At 35.2% G+C, this 12794-nt stretch overlaps 1 pseudogene; it reads right to left on the reverse strand.

Moving 5' to 3' along the window:
- Positions 1-10680: 10680 nt before the first annotated feature.
- On the reverse strand, positions 10681-12334 carry LOC145122075 (uncharacterized; annotated as a pseudogene).
- Between the last annotated feature and the right edge of the window lie 460 nt (positions 12335-12794).

Here is a 12794-nt window from a genome sequence, read left to right on the forward strand (position 1 = left end):
CGTCGATGCCATAACCAGCTGACATCCGAGGAGGCTTTCGAAAGTAAACACACTGAGGGTTTGCCGATGATTGGTTTGATATCAAGAGTAAACATGCCACCATGTCGTTTGGACTTGAGCAAAACTTCGTTAGTTTCAACATTTGAAATAATGCTGCCTGCTTCGTTAAACACCACTTGATTGCCAGTGCCCACAACAAGTTGTGAAACACTTATCAAGTTATGTTGAAGACCTTCTACATAGGCAACACGATTAACAGTGAACTTCACATTTGTGACTTTGCCATATCCTTTTACTTGACATTTGTGATTGTTCCCAAACTTCACAACTCCAACATTTTCCAAACTTCGATAATCTCTTAAATTTTCCTTTCGTCCAGTCATGTGATGAGAGCAACCACTATCAATATACCATTTCTCATCATATTGCTCGTCACATAGCACCTACAATTAATGAAAGAATTTAGGCACCCAAGGCTTTTTGGGTCCTTGGTTATTAGCTTTGAAAACCGAATGAAATGTGTAGTGACATAAGAACATGGTTTAGCATGCAGAATTAAAGTTTGCACAATGAACATGGTGATTTGCGTGTTCAAGAGATGTACTGAATATGTATGGTGTTACAAAAAGGGACATTGATCTACATCTAAATAAATAACACACACTTACACACTCACTTTTACACCTCTCAAGCACACCTCTACAAGTGGAATAAACCCACCTTATATAGAGGTGTTTACATGTCTCTCTCTCACTCTCTATCTCTCATGGGTCAAAAGGCTAATACTCCACATGCAAGTGGGTTTTACAAAAGTCAAACAATTACAAAGTCAATCATGAATAACTTTGTACCCCAACATTCTCCCCCTCAAAGTTAGGAATGAATGAACCACTTCAAATCTTCCAAAATCGAGCAACTACGCGACCTGAGCCTCAAGCGTGACACATGTCGAAACGAACTTCAATATTCAATTCTTCCATGATTCTTCAATTTGGGCTCTAGGATGTGAAACCATACAAACCGAGCAGCAACGAAAGATTAACTCCAAATAATCACCCAAAAGTTGCGCATAAAAACACATCCCAAAAATCTTCAATAAAACCAAACCCATTTCGAAAATAAATCATTTCCGAACTTCCAATTGCATCATTTCGTAAGCTTCAAAACTTCAAGATCACTTCGGTCTTCAAATCCGCGTAATATGAAAAATTCAAGTTCGAATTTCAATATAAAACTTCTCCCCCTTTTTATAATCGAAATTTGATTATAAAACTCCCAAGGAAAAGGAACATGCTCTATTCGGAATTTTTCGTGTCAAAACTCCCCCTTAACATGTGGCATAAACTTTGTGCTTTAATCCGGAAAACCGAAAAAATATTCAATTTTTATCTTCGTTGACGGATCGCCTTTGACAAAATTTCTCAAAAATGGGTAGAAATTGTCAATTTCAAAATTCTGCAGTGACCTGGTGCGCCCAAACAGCAAAATATGCAAAACTCTTCCCCTTTTTCAAAGCTGGGTAGAAAATGTCATTTTGCACAAACTGCAGGGGCTTGAAATGCATTTTCTTCAATTTTCAGCAAAAACAGTCCTTTTTCGAATTTGGGTATGAACCGCCAAACATTCGAAGCCTCAGGGACTATTTTCGAAAATTCTGGCATTTGTGTTCCAAACATACGAAGACTAGTCCCAAAGATACGAAGCTCCAAAAATTTTTGAATTTGGGTGAAAAATGTCAAACATACGAAACTTCATTTAATTTTCAAAGTGCCAAATATTCGAAGGTTCAGGAGCTGTTTTTGAAACGTTTGCTTTTTCAATTCATACGAAGCTTTTTGATGAAACATACGAAGCTTTTTGATGAAACATACGAAGACAGTCAAAACTCAAAACGTACGAAACTTTTTCTTTCTCTCTCCTCTTCGTATGCAACTCCATCTTCCCCAATCAAACAAAAAATTTCTCAGCATACGAAGCATACGAAGACTTATATATGAACAGTAACCATTCTTCGTTCGTTCAATCATCAACCCTTCATATGAATCCACAGCACCAAAAACCTAATCACAAATCGACTATAAACAAACATTGACCCTTCGTTCTTTAACATAGTTCTTCTCCAATTCATTGATCAAATAACCAAGGCTTCGTTCGTTCAAGTTCCAGTTCATCAACATCAATCTATCGTATACTGATTCCAACACATCGATTGTCTTGGATTCCAAATCTGAGTTCTGTTCATCCCCAAACCATCGAACCAAAATTGTCGTCGATTTAACGAAGCATCAAAATCTTCGTTTAAACCACTGACTCCAAATCATCGACTCTTACAGTTCTTCATTCTTTGTTAATAAAACCTGCAAACTTTCGTCTTTTGCAAACATCGATAATACATCATTGAGCCTTCACTGTTGAAATCCAAAATCGACCTTTGAAATCAGACGACAACAATCAATCCTTCGAATCGATCAACCCAAAATCAACACATTGAGTTCATCACTTTGCTACCTTCATCAAAATACGACATCATGACTCCAATCAATTTTCAAATTGAAAATACGATAACAGCAGACCCTTCAAAATCGATCCAGAATCATCAATCGATTTCAATTCTTCAATACAAGAGCCCTTCAATTCAAATTGAAAATAGTGAAAGTATCGCTTTTTGGTTTTCGATTGCTAAGAAACTTAAGCAATCGATCGAAAACAAACCAAATACAAGAACCCTTCGATTTTCCAACTCCAAATCAACACACCTTCGTTCTTAACTTTCATTACAAATACCATCGACCACTTATATCAATTCCAAAACAGATTCGAACCTCATTAAGTCATAAAGGTCAAAATCGAAACAAATTTTGACTTCAAGAACAAACATCAATCGAAACTTTCGATTCACTAAATCAACAGTTTAAGATCTTGACTCCATGAACCGACTGGCAAACATGAATCGATGTTAAGAAAAATAACATCAGGTCGATTTGAATACAACAACAGAAAATCGATTTCTATTCCAAAAATTCTTTCGTCTTCAACTCAATCAACGAACATCGTCTAAATCGAGTTTGATATATTCTATTTTGACGTTAACTTCAATTTTGACTTGACGAATTAACAACAGACTCGTGACATTGGGCTTCGATTTCAAAGATGAACAGTTAATAGGATTAGCAATTTGGGCTCAAACATGGAGTCAGATCTTTAATTATTTTGGGCTCAAAATGATTAACTGAATATTAATTGGAATACGAAATTGATTTGGCTCAATGAATTTGGACATGAACAATATTCGAATTTAGATTTTGTTTTTGGTTGGATTTGATCTTAAAAAAATTATTGGATCAACAATGGGGTTTTTCAAGAAAATTTTGATCCAACGAGTCAAATGATCAAAAATCAAGAACGCAACGCACGATTCAATGAGATTCAGAGAGATCATAGAGAGAGACTCACCAAAATTGTTCAAATTGCGACAAATGTTGCCAAACCGAGAATCGTTCTTCAAAAATCACCTTGATCTTGAAGACCCGCTCTGATACCAATTGTAGTGACATAAGAACATGGTTTGGCATGCGGAATTAAAGTTTGCACAATGAACATGGTGATTTGGGTGTTCAAGAGATGTATTGAATATGTATGGTGTTACAAAAAAGGGACATAGATCTACATCTAAATAAATAACACACACTTACACACTCACTTTTACACCTCTCAAGCACACCTCTACAAGTGGAATAAACCCACCTTATATAGAGGTGTTTACATGTCTCTCTCTCACTCTCTATCTCTCATGGGTCAAAAGGCTAATACTCCATATGCAAGTGGGTTTTACAAAAGTCAAACAATTACAAAGTCAATCATGAATAACTTTGTACCCCAACAAAATGAAGAACCTAAAACCCAATTACAAACTTTTTTTTTGAAAGTTTCAATTAAGTCAACAACATTGGGTAAAGGAGCAGAAATATAAGTTTTCGAAGGTTTAGATTTGTCACTGACATTCGCCTTTTTGTTGTCAGTTTGGTTTCCAACTGGTTTATCTTTTGAAACTGGTTTCCATGTTTTCACAGGAACATTTGATTCTTTGGAAGAAGAACTGCCATTTGAAAAATCATTCAAATATTGCTCATATGCATCGTGAATCTGTTGTTGGGAATACTTACGAGATTGAAACATCTTCCCTTGGCCTTCAAGCCAATGATAAATATTCTTCACACTTGACGAACCCTTTGTGTATGACACTTTCGAATTATGCTTCCCAGATGGATTTGGAAAATTCGGTTTTTGTGGAACAAAATCAACATTTGACTTAGGATGAAATGCCATAGCATATTGACTTCCAACATTATTTCCAACGCTTGTATTTTGAGAAAATCGATTGTGAAATTTTCGGTTTTGTGAAAATCTTTGTAGTTGATTAGAAGAAAATTGTTTTGTTGAGGGTTGATTTTGAAATCTCTTTGATGTGTTTTTGACATTTGTGGAAAATGTTGTATTTTGAACTTTCAAAGAATTTGTTTTTGAATAAAATTCAGATTTTGTTTTGTTTGATTGAGCAGGATTTTTCTATTGGTCTGAATAAGATGCTGAATTTGAAGACTTGTGCTTTGAAGATTTGTTCTCAACAGATTTAGTCTTCATATTTTCAGACGTTTTCAATGTCAAACCATTTTGTTTCTTTCGAGACTCAACAGTTTGCCAGAAAATTTTCTTTCGTGCTTGTCTTTTTGAGATATCATTTTCTTTTGAAACCTTTTCTATTTGTTTTTTAAATCCTTTTGAATTTAATTTGACAACACTTTCATTTTCCACAACAACTTGTTTTGAAACCTCTTTCTCAGCTTTTTGTTTTTCAACCCATTTTCGTTGAGGTTTTTGTCTTTTAAAAACATACAAAATCTTTGTTAGATTATTTTCGACAGTGCTTTGATTTGAAAAGAATCCTTCGTCTGTTGTTTTCTTGTTGTCATTTTCGACCATTTTGTTGAATTCTGGTTTAATGTTTTCAACATTTCCAGTAGTGACAAACACCTGATTTGGAAAAACAACATCATCTATACACTTGAAATTTGGATACACCACTTGATTTGTTTCCAAATAATGGGCTCCTTTTTCAAACTGAACTTTGTCGAAATTTTCAGTGTCCCCGAACACTTGATCAACAACAACACGTGGAATGATTGGTTCGTGTGAAACAGGTTTGTCAGATTTAGATTCATTTGAAACTTGGGCTTCATCCTCATCATCACTACTATTTGTTCGACTATCTCTGACACTCACATTGTCGAAATCACAAACTTTCGAACTTGAGGGTTTGTCAGTGTCATTCTTAACCAACGAATCATTACATTTTTCTTTTCCTTTAGACTTAGATGTGACATTAATGACAGACAACTTTGAACAATCGATACTTTCCTCTTCCTCAATTTCACTGATTTCGCTGAAACTATCAGAATTATCATCGACATCAGCGAAATTGGATTGAGAGTCAAGTTTCGAATTCTCAGTTCTTTTCAAAAGTTTGATTTGTTCATTCTTGGTTAAGGTATCATTCACAATGTTAACCAATTCATTTGAATCCAGACATTCGTCAATTTTGACAATTCCATAAGCATATCTATCATCAGGAATTTTGTCAAACTCAGCAATAGTTTTCTCATAATCATACGAAATATTATCAACCTTCTCTCTCTCATATGCTAGAAAAGGTAATAATCTCCTATATCGCTCCTTTCTAATTTCGCACGAATGATGCAATGCTGTCATATTGCCATAAAGTCTTTTAGCAGAGTTACAGTATATGTTTCGTTGAGCTAATAAGAGTTTTACATCACTCGACAACGAATCCCTCTCACACATAATGTTCGTAATTTGCAATTCTAAACTCTCTATTCTTATTTTCTTGGCATCTAACTTCTTCTGAACTTCTATCAACTGAGAAGTTGATTTCTTAGCCTCATTGCTAGCAGAGATAACCAAAGCATCGAAATAAGCAACAGTATCATCAAAGGCAATTAATTCAGAATCATAGGCATTTAAAGGAATATTAAAAGACTGAAGAATGGTACGTACCTTGGTAGTCATTGGAGATTTATCAACACTTTTGGTCATGAAGCAATGACCAGTCACTTCTTCGTCAGAATCTTCCTCCAGCTTCGCATACATGGCACCATGCGTAGGATTACGCATCTCTTCATCATCGGATCCGGAAGACCAGATCTGATAAGTGCCCTCTTCCTCCTGTTCACCTCTAGCCACCAATGACAAATTTTTCGCCTTCGAACGCACCTCTTCCAATCTCTCCATATAATACGCTTCGTCCTTCACTTTGTTCTTTCTTTCATCCTTTTTATGAAGCATGCAATCATTTGCTAGATGATTTGCTCCATTGCAATAATGGCAATCTACACCTGAATCTCCTTTCAATTTCTTTTCCTCATTAACCTTCCCATCATTTTTCTCAATTATCTTCTTCTCCTCTCCAGCAACCTTGTTTACGAAACTACCTTTTCCTTCATTTTGCTTCACCTTTAGAATGAACGGTTTCTTGAAATTTTTTTTGACTCTGTTGTTGGAGTAAAAAGCTACTGCCTCATTATCCGAATTCATGATAAACCCCTCTTCATCATCAGAATCACCTTTTTCGACTGCTTCCTTTTAAGACACTTTAGAGACAAGTGCTAATGGACCTCCCAGACTAAGCTTCGACTCTTCTGCTATTTCATTCACTTCACTTTCGTGAGTTTTCAGTTGATTGTACAAATCATTTAGAGAAGATGTGTCGAAACTCTGTTGATTTTTCTCCATCATGCTAACACTACTCCATTCTTTATGGAGTCCCATGACGAAGATGCGATTGAATTCCATAGCAGTCCTCGTGATTCCATATTGATTACATTTGTAGATCAACTCATTCAGCCTATCATAACATCATTCAATCGTTTCACCATCTTTTTGCTTGAATTCCTTCAATTCAATCAAACATTGTTTAACTGAATTTATTTTGTCTTTTCACTTCCCTGAAACTTGTCTTTGAGATTATTCCAGATATCTTTTGCAGTTGTACAACTCCTGACATAGTTGTATACAACTGGAGGTAATGCACCGCGTAACTCTCTGATGCATCTTTTCTCAAGTTTCTTCAATCGATCAGTTTGATCACCAACACTTGAAGTTCCAGAAGATGATCCAATTGGTTGAACATTTGTCGGAGGATTAATATTCCCAGAGATACATGACCAAAGCTCTTCATCGAGTCCATTCAAGTAATCTTGCATACGATCAGCCCATTGATCATAGTATTTAGGAATAAGCATAGGAATCTTAGTTGAAGATCCTAGCAAATGAGAGAATGAAGTCATCGAGTTGAGATTGAAGTTCGCCATTGATGTACGGATGAAAATTTTTGATAATTTTTGAGAAATCAAAGAGAATTTGAAAGCAAATTGCTGAATTGAACTAAGATAACAACTAGAACACTCGATTCAACAAATCAGTTGCAGAATCGAATCACAACTAAAGATCTAGAACACTTTTTCACTTCAAAAGGTGCGGAAACTTTTTGAATCAGAAATTTGATTAAAAAAACCTTTTGAATCAGAGTGAAAATCAGATCGCAGATTATGATTCCTGCTCTGATACCAATTGAAGAAGTGATGAATCAAGTATGAATCAAATTAGAGTAAAACAAATGTAGTTTGAACACGAGATGTAAATATGATATGGTTTCAGCTCTATTATGCTTTCAAATCTTACAGAGAGAATGTAGACAAGTTCGTACAAAGACTCTTATCTAACTTTAAGTAAAGTCCCTATTTATAGGAAACATGAAAGCACACAAAAAATTACAAGGACTATACTTCTAAGCTTCGTTACAAAAATGCCTTGTAAAATAACATTAAGTCTTCGACGTATTACAACAGGTCTTCGACCTTTACACAGCCCACCTCCAGTCTTTCTTGCTATGGTCCTCCCATAGTCTTCTGTATGGTTGCCATGGTACTCCCATGGTCTTTCATACAACTGTCATGGTCCTCATGTGGCATTTCGTATAGATTTCATGGTTCTAACGCGGTCTTTCATGCAAAAGTCACAAAGACAATCTAGCATACTACATAGTATAGTGAGATGACTCACCTAAACAACTCAACAAAAGCTCAATAGCTACCTCGACAACATAACAACTAACACAAGATACCTAATGCATAACCGAGAAGACAAATAATAAGTTCTTCTAAAGTTTGACCAAGAGTCAAACTGGTCAAAAAATCAACGTTCAACGGTTAAAGTCATCATTTGACCCACATCACCGTGGCCAACCCCATGACCACACCGTGGTCACAAAAGAACAAAATAGATGCGCACATACAGTCTAACACGTCATGGCCAACACCCCACCGCACTGTGGTGGACATCCTCAACAACTTATTTCATTAAGCTCTTAACTCTTAAGTCCAAGCTCCCAACATTTCAGATCATGTACTTAATAGCTTCATAATCGATAAAGTTTCTAACTTTATCCATTAGGATGGTCCAAACAACCAAGATCTAAACTTTAAGTGCCAATGAGTCTAATAATACATCTTTCTCAACTTAATCCATTAAGTCCAAGCCTCCAACTTTCATATCCAAATCCACATGATGTTTACATGGATAAAGTTTCCAACATTATCCATAATAATGCCACAAACTTCCAAGATCTAAAACCCTAAGTTAAGAAATGTCGAAGAACACACTTTCTTCATTCATGGAGTAAAGATAGTTCATGCATACACTCTTTACTCCACCAAATCACCAGATCTTAAACACGAACCAAAGCTCATGGAGTTCTTCAAACTCCATGGAAAAAGTTACAAATGGACCAAAACTCATAAAAATGGCCAACACCCCAAATACTATAATGAAAAAACACAACAAAGCAAGAATCTTTGTAACTCACAAGGGTCTAGAAGGTGAATAAAGGATGAATACTTCAAATGTATAACTTCAAGGACCAATATTTCTTGTTCTTCTTCCTTCTAGAGCACAATACCACCAAAAGAAAGCACCAAATGGACATTACGAGAGTACCAAAATGGATTTAGGAGAGAGGATGAGTTCCAAATACTTCAATGGAGGCTAGGGTTTCATTAGGGGTGTTCTAGAGGAGGCGGAGGATGGAAATGATGAACCCTTAGGGTTAATGTCCTTTAAATACCCCCAAAGCCATAAAAAAACGTGCAACCTACTGGGTCGGGGGCGCCCCGTGCTCCTCAGATAAATTCATGATTTTTCAGTTTTCAACTTCAACTTCAAACAGTCATAACTTTTTCGTTCTAACTCCGTTTTTAGTGATCTCTATATGCATGCGAAGGTAATGACAAGACCTATCATCCTATCTAATTAATCTTGACTTTGCACATATTGAAATAAATTCGTTAATTCATGCAAGAACCCCGAAATATCATTTTTCCTATTTTACCCTTTGGGTTCAAAGCATAATTCAAGGGATTAAATCACTTAACCAATGTTATCATCATCCAATAGGGTCTAAACCTATTCCCTTGAAGCCCAAGACCTTTATTCGATCAAATTACGGTCCGCTATCCCAAAATCAGAAACATCATGAAAATGGATGTTATAGTATGTAATTTTTACTTTTTAAAAGTAAATTATATTACAATTAATGGTCTCTATAAAGGCACCAATTAATCACCTCTTTGAACGATTAATCCCATAAACCCGGTCGACCACACGACCATTACCTAGCGACTTTTACAACCTTGGTATGTATGTATGTACATATGTTCGTATCTACGTGTGTACATATCTATGTATGTATTTATGTTTGTAAACACGTATGTATGTATGTATGTATGTATGTATGTATGTATGTATGTATGTGTGTATGTGTGTATGTATGTATGTATGTATGTATGTATGTATGTATGTATGTATGTATGTATGTATGCATGTATGCATGTATGCATGTATGTATTTGTGTGTCTATGCATGTTTGCATGTACCAAAAGGCTTCTAACTTAGCAGTATCAGGTCTTGCCCTTCCTCCTTGAGGTCGAGGGTTCAAGTCTCATCGTGGACATAGGTGGAATTAAGGAGTAGTTAAGAAGTAGATTAGATTTGCCGTTCAAGAAAAATATATATATGAATGTATGTATGTATGTACGTATGTCGTATGTATATATATATATATATATATATATATATATCGTATATTTCAATTGTCAAGTGTGTTTAGTGTTTTTTAACCACATTAGTCAATAGTTATTACTATGTTAAATTATAAATTTAAAAGTTACTTCAATAAAATTCTTTAGTAAATTAAACGAATTACATAAGTAATTTCTTTATTAAACAACAAAGTTACCCCATGTTAACTCTTATACAAGAAAATTAAAATAAAATTACTACATACAATTACCAATTTGTAACAACCAAACTTATTGGTAGCCAAATAAGTTGTCTAGAAACACTTTTGGTACGTTACTGGTAGCAAAAAGTTTGTATCTAACTATATTTGGTATGATGCATAGTTTGGAGAAAAAAAATTCTATGCTACCTTATTCACCGCTAATATTTACAATTAATTAATTCATCGGTTTAAACTCTATGCCTTGTACAATAAGTCCTTCGAGCGACTCATTAGCGGAAAGGTTCAATGCGCAATCAATCAAAATCTTTTCAGAAGTAGTGGAGGTCTGAAATTCCCATACTTCTCCTCCCATGGTGGTTTGAAATTCCCATTAACTTAATTAGTAAAACCATGTTCATAGCTAGGCTACATATGAGAATTATATAAGTTTACAAACTATGTTTCAGAAATATACCTGGTCACCATCATTGATCGGGAACCCTTTGCAAAGAAGAGAGTATAGTTCCTTCTTTGTTGTCCATTGCAAACTATCTTTTGACGTTTTGATTATGTCCTCATAATCACATGGCAACTTTTGTTCCCAATATGTGTCTGAATCAGATATGATTTGCATATCCATCTCTTCATCCCCTACCACTTCTTGCTCCACCTATACAACTTACACATTAGATATTGATTGACTATTGCAACAAAAAAACTATTCTACAAATGTGTTTTATTTGATACCACGGACAAGGTGACCCATATAGATTCTGTTACACTAAAAACAATATATAAATAAAGAAACCAATATTTGCGGTCTTACGCTCTCTAGGGGAAGAAACGCGATGCCTTCAACTATCAATGGTTCCTCGGATAGAAATGTAATTTCAAGATCAAAATTTCTGCTGTCGCTAGTAAATTGATACGATTATGCCATCAAACAACCATCTTCTCTCTTCTCTACTAAGTACGAAGTCCAAGATTTTGTCTACCCAGTCAATCTGTAATAGAGGCCTAAATAGTTTGTGTACTTCAATTGAAACACAAGATTTAAAGTGTATGTGATATAATGTGACAAAAATTGTGGTCTGACATGTGTTTTGAATTCCATACATAATGGTTGATGGCCGTTCACTGCAAATCTGCACGAAGATGCTATAAATCTGCACGAAGTTGCGGCAAATAATACATTACTCTATAATCATGAAACAATCTCAAAAACATGGAAACAAAAAGTAGAAGAAAATGTAACCTTGGTTTGGTTCGCCGATAATAATACTCAGATACAGTGCGAATAGGAATCAAACATTCTGCTGCAGATATGGTTTCACAATGTTTTCCATTCTTATTTAGCCAAAACCTCTGTCCATTAAAAGAGATCATATGTTAATTCGGCTGATGTAGGATATGAGTACATTTACAAGAGTAGTGGTGCATGGAATGCCATTTTATTACATAATTGTTGGAGAAATTTCTACTTTACAAGCATTATTTGGTTTTAAAAACGCGAAAATCCTCAAATTAAGCTATAATATAATTTCATAAATCACAATTTACCATTCACAAAGAAAAATATAAATTAGAGGTTTATACTTTATACAAACATGGTTAATTAATTACCGTTCTGCCCCGGTTAAGGAAGATTCCTTTTGAAAGAAACATCTTTAGCTCCTCAATGGATCTGTAGGCAAGAGCAATCTCAAGTTTTTCGACAACTTCACACATCTTTGGCCTTTCATCGATAGGCAATGTCTGAATATGTTTCCAATGAAATTGGATCAATATGTTGCTTCAAATATTGAAAGATAATCTCATCCAGTTTCTTTTGTTTGTAGTTTTTTTTTTCCACAATTGCACTAAACTTCGCAAATGACCTTTGTTATATTCAAAACATAGTCTCCTACACAATACTTCAAATAAGACCACACCGAAAGAATATACGTCTGATTCTTTTGTTAGAATGCTCGTGGCCAGATACATAGGATCTAAATACCTAAAGGTACCTACAACATTGGAGACAAGAAATGTGTGCTGCTGATTAGCAGGTCCAATTTTTGTTGGTGATTTTATATCATCAATATTATTTAAGTTTAATAGGATTAAATTTGTTGACCAAAAGTGATCTTGTTGAATATTGAACAAGTTAGGATGGTGTAGGAGTGCACACTTGTTCAAGTTTTTCAAGATTCAAAGTATATTGTTATTTAGGGGCGAAGCACCTAAACGAACAGGGGTCCAGGGGCAGCGCCCCTGGCGGGGTCCAAGGGGCGGAGCCCCTGGCTGGGATCGAAAGTTGACCCTTTTTTCCATGAGATCCGTTTTGATAGGTTTGGTAGTTTTATGACAGTTTGTAACTGTCTATTGACAGTTTTCAGACAGGAATGATATATCCGTTTTTTGGTCATTTTTCTGGTACATCTTGAAGAACATTTTCACATAC

Source organism: Lactuca virosa, chromosome 6 (assembly GCF_052849685.1).
Source record: "Lactuca virosa cultivar CGN04683 chromosome 6, Lactuca_virosa_CGN04683_v6, whole genome shotgun sequence".
Classification (NCBI taxonomy): domain Eukaryota; kingdom Viridiplantae; phylum Streptophyta; class Magnoliopsida; order Asterales; family Asteraceae; genus Lactuca; species Lactuca virosa.